This window comes from Coturnix japonica, chromosome 2, assembly GCF_001577835.2.
Source record: "Coturnix japonica isolate 7356 chromosome 2, Coturnix japonica 2.1, whole genome shotgun sequence".
NCBI lineage: Eukaryota > Metazoa > Chordata > Aves > Galliformes > Phasianidae > Coturnix > Coturnix japonica.
This window is the reverse complement of record NC_029517.1, coordinates 44,243,422-44,251,053: the sequence shown is the minus strand read 5'-3', so window position 1 is coordinate 44,251,053 and position 7,632 is coordinate 44,243,422. Positions and strand designations below refer to the sequence as shown.

The 7,632-nt window shown below is 34.5% G+C and overlaps 1 long non-coding RNA gene across 1 annotated transcript; it reads right to left on the bottom strand.

Moving 5' to 3' along the window:
- Nucleotides 1-270: 270 nt before the first annotated feature.
- Nucleotides 271-6,731, bottom strand: LOC107309441. The gene is made up of 3 exons (XR_001553181.1): nucleotides 6,594-6,731; nucleotides 2,613-2,743; nucleotides 271-392 (listed from the first exon to the last, which is right to left on the bottom strand). It is a non-coding gene; the product is annotated as an uncharacterized LOC107309441 (long non-coding RNA).
- Nucleotides 6,732-7,632: the final 901 nt, after the last annotated feature.

The following is a 7,632-nucleotide window of genomic DNA, read 5'->3' as shown; positions in this document are numbered from 1 at the left end:
TGCCACACACAGAATGCATAATCCAGTTTAATTTCCCAGAAGAAAACTCAGAGACTTCTTTCACTTGTACTTAAAAGCATAACCACAAACTCATTTTTTATTATTTAAAAAATCTCTGAACAAAAATGATGTGAAAATACATGGTAAACATAGGAAAAGGTAGAATGTAACAGAAGTTTCAAGCAAAATCTTTCTTTTCATTAAAGGCATAGATTTTCCCAACTCAGATTTCATTAATTTCCTTTCTTTGACATTTTATAACTACATAATCCTGAAAAACAACAACAATAAAATAATCTAATGCAACATTTAATACTTATGGAGCAAACATGAAAGTAGAAAATAGTTTTGTAGGAGTCCTTTCTTTGTTGCCTCAGAAGGACCATGCATGTCTGTGGGTGAAAGAGAAACAGGTTGGATGCAATTAGAAGCTGTGATACCTTAAGTGACAAATCTGGCTATTTCATTACTTATATACTATTGTCCCATAAGCAGTCAGATAAGCATTACTGGTACAATAGGAGGGGTAACAGCTCTAGTACGAGGATAGCAACAAATGAGAAAATATTAGAGGAAATAGAATCTCTTTATGCTGGAGGAAGATGAAAAAAATGCAGATAGTTGAATTGCATTTCATGGATGAAAATTAATTTTGATTGAGGAAGTAGCTAGAAATTGTGAAGAAACTCTAATTTGTCTCAGATATCCATCATTTCTAATGTACAGAAAGTCCAGAAACAGAGAATCCATTTTCACTTTGCATACATGCAGTCTAAGCAAAATAAATAAATAAATAACAAGGATGCTTCGAGCGTGTGCAGGTAATGACAAACCTTTACACTGTTGTATTTGGTCTCTTTCTTAAATGCTTTCCTGTATATTTACATGAGCAAATTTTTGGTCTTCTAAATGTTCACTTGAGAAACTAGACTCCAAATATAACATGTTTATAAACATTTTATGAACTTCTGTTGGATGCATAAATGCAATTTATTTTTGGACCAAATGGAAATCATTTTGGACAGGACAGGAACTGTTTATGTACATAAATTCATTCATATAATCATAACTCATATAGTCATTCATAAATACTGTCACTAGGCCAGATTTTTAGCTGTTGTAAATTGATGTTGTTTTATAGTTACTCATTGCTTCGCACCTACCACATTTTGATATTTTTGCTTCATACAGATAAATTCAAAATATCGGTTCCATGATGCCATGCATTCAAATGTCCAGGATAATTTGATTTTGTCTCCCAGGTTGAAATAGTGAGAAATATAACATTTCCAGATTTATTTTCTTTTTTAATTATAGTACCATCAAGTCTATTAATACTCCACAAATAACCCATGTTATTATTAGCTTATTGTAGTGTCAGACCTCTGTGTAAGTTCAGATAAAGTATGTTACAGTCTTCTAGAGCCCAGACATATGGTGAATCTCAAAAACATCACATTAAAGGAAATGAAATACAAGGTTTGACTAGTTTTGTTGTTTTTTTAACTGCTACTCAGCAAGAATAAACTCACAAAGAATAGAAATGAAAATTTGCTTCAACAGTAATGTCACTAATTCTTATTCAGCTGAAATTCATCAGCTCAGTATTTTGAGCTTTAACAGGATTCCTATTCTTTTCTTCAAAATCTGTCATGTTTTCTCAGAAATACTTCTGAAGCCTCATTTCTTTTTTCTACAGGAAGCCACTGCAATTCTTTTCTGAACAGCCTCTTCTATAATATGTCCAGCACATACTCTCAGGCTCTACTTATTGACTACGTGAAAGCTGCTTCATGAATATTCTCAAAAGTCACTTTTCCCTCCTATTTATTCTGTCAAGATGAAGAGATTTTAAATGACAGCATTGCCTCTATTTGCACAACTACTTCTGCTGCAGAAAGTATCAGTAAGCAAATGAATCTGCCACCAAGAAGGGAAATTCTCTTCCTTTCCTCTGTGGAGGACCCTAAGGAAAATCCCTACTCCTCATCTGAAGAGGCATAGGTTGGGGAAGAGCAGGTTAGTGCCGGCTGTGCACTTGATATGAACACCATCTGGCACTTGTAGGGTAGGGTGACTCTGGGGGAACACTGTCAAGAGCACTCTGCTGCTGCTCTAAAGAGCAACATCAACATCTTGCTAGAATCTGCTGCTGGTTTTAGCATATGTGATAACAGACTGAGACTGGACATGGCCACTTCTTATGGGACCACATTTCCCCAGCTGACAAGGGATCCATTTCTCTCTTTATGCAATAAGAAACCTGAGTTTGGAATTTATTCTCCTCAAAGCCTCTTAAGTACACAAATCAGTGTCCTGATTGCTTATTTTTCAAATCCTTAGGGCTCTAAGATACATGCCTCGAACCTCATAGGTATACAGGTGTGCATAAGATCTACTAGGAAGTTTGCAGCACTGAATACAAAAGAACATTTCTTTCTTATGGGAAGACTTAACCTGAAGCTGATAAGGTTTAATGTACAAAAAATGTTGTACTAGAATACTTCCCAGATGATTTTTGGAAAAGAAGTCAAAGCAGAAAGTTTCCACAGGAAGGATATGCAAAGAATAATCTGGTATATTGATATTCAAAGATAAAATCAAACACAAACCTCAAGCTCAAAATGATGTTGCACTCATACCCTGTGTCAGAACATAACCTGATGTATACTCATGAATCTTCATGTGTACTCATTACATTGTTGGTCCTGAAGGTCATTTGGTTGTCTTACAAAACAGTCTTCTGAGAAAAAATAAATAAAAATTAAAGAAGCTGATAATGACTGTCTAGGTCTACTATATTTCCCAACCTGTGTTACGTGCTATTTTGTTATTCTTTGCTCACACCAGAGCAATTATAATTATTTAGGAGTTGATATGCAATCATAAACACTACCGCATAATGGTTATCTTTTTATATGTATTTAGTATTCACTACAAAAGGAGTGAGAATATTAGGACCAAGCTAGTGAAATTCTGTCCCACTTGTAAAATCCTGACCAATCAATCAAATAAACAATAAAGAAAGAAGAAAAATACAAAACAAAACAAGAACAAAAAAAAAGTAGAAAAAAAAACCCAAAACTTTAACATCATTATTGTTGAATGAATTCCATTTCTCTTGCCACTGATGAGGTCAGTGTTTTCAGCCCTAGAGTATAAAATGTATTCGCAAGTTACAAGATTTGCATGATTTCAGGTTGTGGCTCTCAGAAACAAATTCAATTCCTACTGCTGAGATAATGGGAACCACTTGGGCCTGGACACAGACAAAATTTATTTGATTTTCATTTTCTGTTTTGCTTTCTTTGTTTTTTATTCATATGACACAATTAAGAAGCAATTTTGACAAACAAGAATGTTTTCAAAATGAGTGTTTTTGGAAGGATAGACGAGTATAATTCATTTCTTAATGTTTTTTCTATGCTTTTCATTTTAAAAAAATGATTTTCTGTAGATTTATTTTAATCTTTTGATAAAAGTTATAGGATTCTATCCTAATATGCTTCTAAAAACATGTAAAGTGAGTGACATTCATTTATGATTGTATGTAGTCCTAACAGGAAAATGCTATTAAAGTTCTACAAAGCTCCAAAACCAAAAGACTGACTTACACCTCTTGCTACAATAAGACTTGTCCTCATTTTTACAAGCAAATACCAAACCTGACCTGTTAGTCCATTTATGTAAATAATAAGTCCAATTCCCATTGCGAGCTCCTGCTAAAGCTGTGCCATTAGAGCCATCGTGTCATTTAGGCAGTCAGTGGAGAATCAAAGGCTGCCTGTGCTGCAGCAGCCCACTGCTATGTTTCTAAGAAAATGGGCTCTTAAAAAAGGAAATGTCACACCGCAGTGTGAGAGATAAACAGAGGTATATCTTTAGAGCAGCAGGCAGGGACTGTAGAAACACTCTCTGTAAATGACTTTGATCCCCTAGTGTGATGAATCATGGAGTCGCAAATCCTTTTTAGCTAATTGCTATCAGCTTGTGAGATTTTTCCTTCCATGTTCAATATCAATTTTCAGGGCCATAGGAGATAGCAGTTCTCCCCCGAGCCTGCTGGCGACTTACTGCTAAAACTGAACTAGCACCACTTAACAGTTTAAAGGGGGAAGTCATTTAATATGACACTGCTGCTAGTATCTAAAAGGGAAAAATATTAGGGGCAAATACATGCAATAGTAAACCTTTTTACTGTCAGTGACCTTCATTTGAAAACTGTCCTTTCTATATCCGCATAGTATCAGTACTGCTATCTCAAAGTAAAAGAATCTTTAATTATTCAAAAGTGCTAAACTGGGAGTTTGGAAAAAGGAGAGTGAAATACATTGTTTTTCAGGCCTAACGACTTCACCACTAAAAACTGAAAACAAACCTGTCAAAAACCTTTTGAACCTTACTGTAAATCCGATGGCAAATTAGGCATATCCCCTGTACCTGTTAATTTTAAACAGTACCTACAGAACAAATTTAACTCAATTATTAATTTTCAGTGCAATCTTATGAAACTGTACTATTTTTCCAGGGGAACTTATGTATTTCTTCCCTATTAAACTCAACAAGACTTTTCTGTTTTACATGCCTGTTTATCCACTGTTATGCAGAGCAGCAGCTATTTATGTGAAGCGTAACAATTCAAGAGTTAGGGGATAAAGAGCATCTTAGAAATTCTGGATTCATAAGTGTCTCTGTAGTGACTGAATGTACTCAACACCTCTAAAAGTTAAAAAAAAAAATTGGGAGCTAAACTTGGACTCAGGATCAAATTTGATAGCATCTAAATTTTGAAGTCTAGAACTTAACAGTGCAGGAGCAAGTAAGCAAACTACTGGGCTAGCTTCTGGTGCAATTGTGTAAACCTGAAAAAAAAATTCAGTGCATCAAAAATGTTTAGGAAAATTTGGATGAAGAAAGCTATAGAATTTACTATCTTTGAATACTTCCAAGCTGAAATTTAACCATTTTGCATACACTTCCCGATAGCCGTTCAATGGACTCAATACTTAATCAGTTTCCCAACCCAAATTAGGATCACCTTTTGAATCTGTATATGAAAACACCAGAGTGGCAAACCATAAATTATACTCACTTACTTAAGGAACAGAGTTGTCTAACATCAGAGCAAAACTATGTGTCATTTGTTGCAGGTAGGCCAAGATTTAATCACTGAAATCATCTGCAGTCAATTTTAATATAATAAAATGTATTTTGCATAAACAAAGAATGAATGAAAGAAATAAAAGCCAGTTGGCAATTTCTGTCCAGAAAATTATTTATTTGGCCTTCTTATAATGAAAAAATACTTAATAGTATTTTTTATATATAATAGTAAAGAAGAGATGCATTGGATAACTTTCAAATATGGTAATATTTTTTAATGAGATTTTAACATTTAAACTGAAATCATAGTATATAATTTGAATTCATTCTTGATCTTTAGCAAAGTACCCAGAAAAACTTAAGAATAATGGTAAAGCATCTGGGTTCCATGTTACAGAAGTCATTTAACTAAATATCCAAGGGATAACTATATACATATATTTTTATATTTCTCACTTGTCTTCCTGACAGATTTTCTTCTCTGATAATTGACTCAAAGAACTTAGTGTAATATCAGTGGCCCAGTTCACACCATATTCTCTGATGACTATCATCATAGACTATCTGTATTGTGAAATTATATTATTCTGATGCATAGCATAATGCATTATCTTGAAAAATGTGTATGAACATGAGATTTAACAGTATTTCCTATTTCTAGCACATCTGTAGAGGTTTTGCTGCCAAGGAGAAAGGATAGGAGGCTACTAGGTCAGATCTTTACCTTGGATATAAAATTGTGGATGTTAAATTTGACTAACAGTTTATAGAATCATAGAATCACAGAATCACATGGATCATCTAGTCCAACTGTGCTCCCATTACCATTGCTACCACAAGCCACTAAAACATATTGACTTATGATATCTCTGAATTTTTAAATAAGAATCTAGAGAAATCTCAATATGATGCTGAGCAACAAAACTATTATTCCAGTAGAATTCCATTAATTAATTTGGGGGGAAGAAGGGGGAGGATGTTTTAAAGATAATTTTGGATTAATTATAGAGAACTGGAACAAATTGATTACCAGTGTGTCATGCTTTAGCAAAGAAACAGTAAGATGGGTGCTCTTCCATTACAAAGGTAATGTATCACACTTTTTCAAAAGCCAATGATATTAATACTAGCATTTTAAATTTCTAAATATTCTTCAAACTGATCTAAGGGGTTGGTCCAATGATTTCAGTAAAAGAAAAATAAAAAAGTTGTATTTTAGAAAAGTTTATTTAAACATAAAAATATATAAATAATAACAAAAAAAAATCTAAATCTGTATTTTGAATAATTAGAAACAACATGATATTAATTCCTAAGCACGGAAAATATATTTTTTTGTAAACAGAGACAGTAACTTGTGGTAAAAAATGGATCTTAGGAATGTTCTATACATTTTCTAATAGAGTATACATAACTGTCCTCCATTTATCTGCCATTAAGAAGCAGTAATCAAAATAATGTTTCAAATAGCTAAACAAGGTATTACTTACCAGTTAAATTTTGTAATCATTTTGCTGACAATGAAAAGAAATCTTACTTTCTGGATGTGCTCAGATTTTTCTGAAGGAGTCTGACTCAAGCATTTGAGTATTTGAGGTTTAAAGTAAATGGTGGCAGCAGAGCACAGACTGTTCTAGAACCCAAAGGGATGACACAATACTAGCTGAAGTGATGTGTCGCAGGAAGGGAAACACTGTACTGTCAGTGAGAATCACTACTGAAGTTCAGATGAAAAACAAGGTTACTCTTTTTTCCATGTTTTAAAAATCTCACGGATGAACATCTCTAGTGATGTCTGCCAGCACTAACACTGAGATCATGTTGTTCAGCATCTGGGCAAATTCAGCATCACAAAATTTAAAAAAACAATCCTGCACTGGCTCTTCACTGTGTAATTCTCACTGATGCTGGTGGACATCCTAGCTCTACAGAGGGTAAAGGATAAGGTCACAGGATAATGAATTTAACTCAGATGAGGGGGGCTGAGTTGTCGGGATTCTGTCTTATCTTTTTTATTTTTTAAAGTGGCATCTTTTTTCTTCCTCAGGGAGATCTGCAGGCTGTGGCTTTTTGCCTTTGAACATCCTCAAGTCAAGCATCAAGAAAAGGTGATGAGGGTTAGGGAGGCTCCCTTGACATTTGGTGCACTGGCATCAGCCTTTGCAATTATGGGCCACCTTTCTAGCAGACGGTAATTGAAAAGTGTGAACCACATGGGCTCTAGTCAATAATAGCGTCAGCATACAAATGACACTGAGCTTTCTGTGTTCACCATTCACTGTTTTTGCTTTTCACCTTTTATCCTTCTCAGCATCACGACTTAATCCACTCTAATGAGGTGAGCTCTATTGCCAAAAATCAGCAGCAGCACAGCTCTCTTTTGGCACCACTTGGGGCTTGTAAGGAGTCAAAAAACAGTAAGTCTGTCAGTTTTCCAAAAAAGAAGACAGTGCACCTTTTGAAATCTTCTCATATTTTCTGAGCTCTCTTTAGAGTACAGGCCTCTTCCATACTTGCTGAGGAATGCAT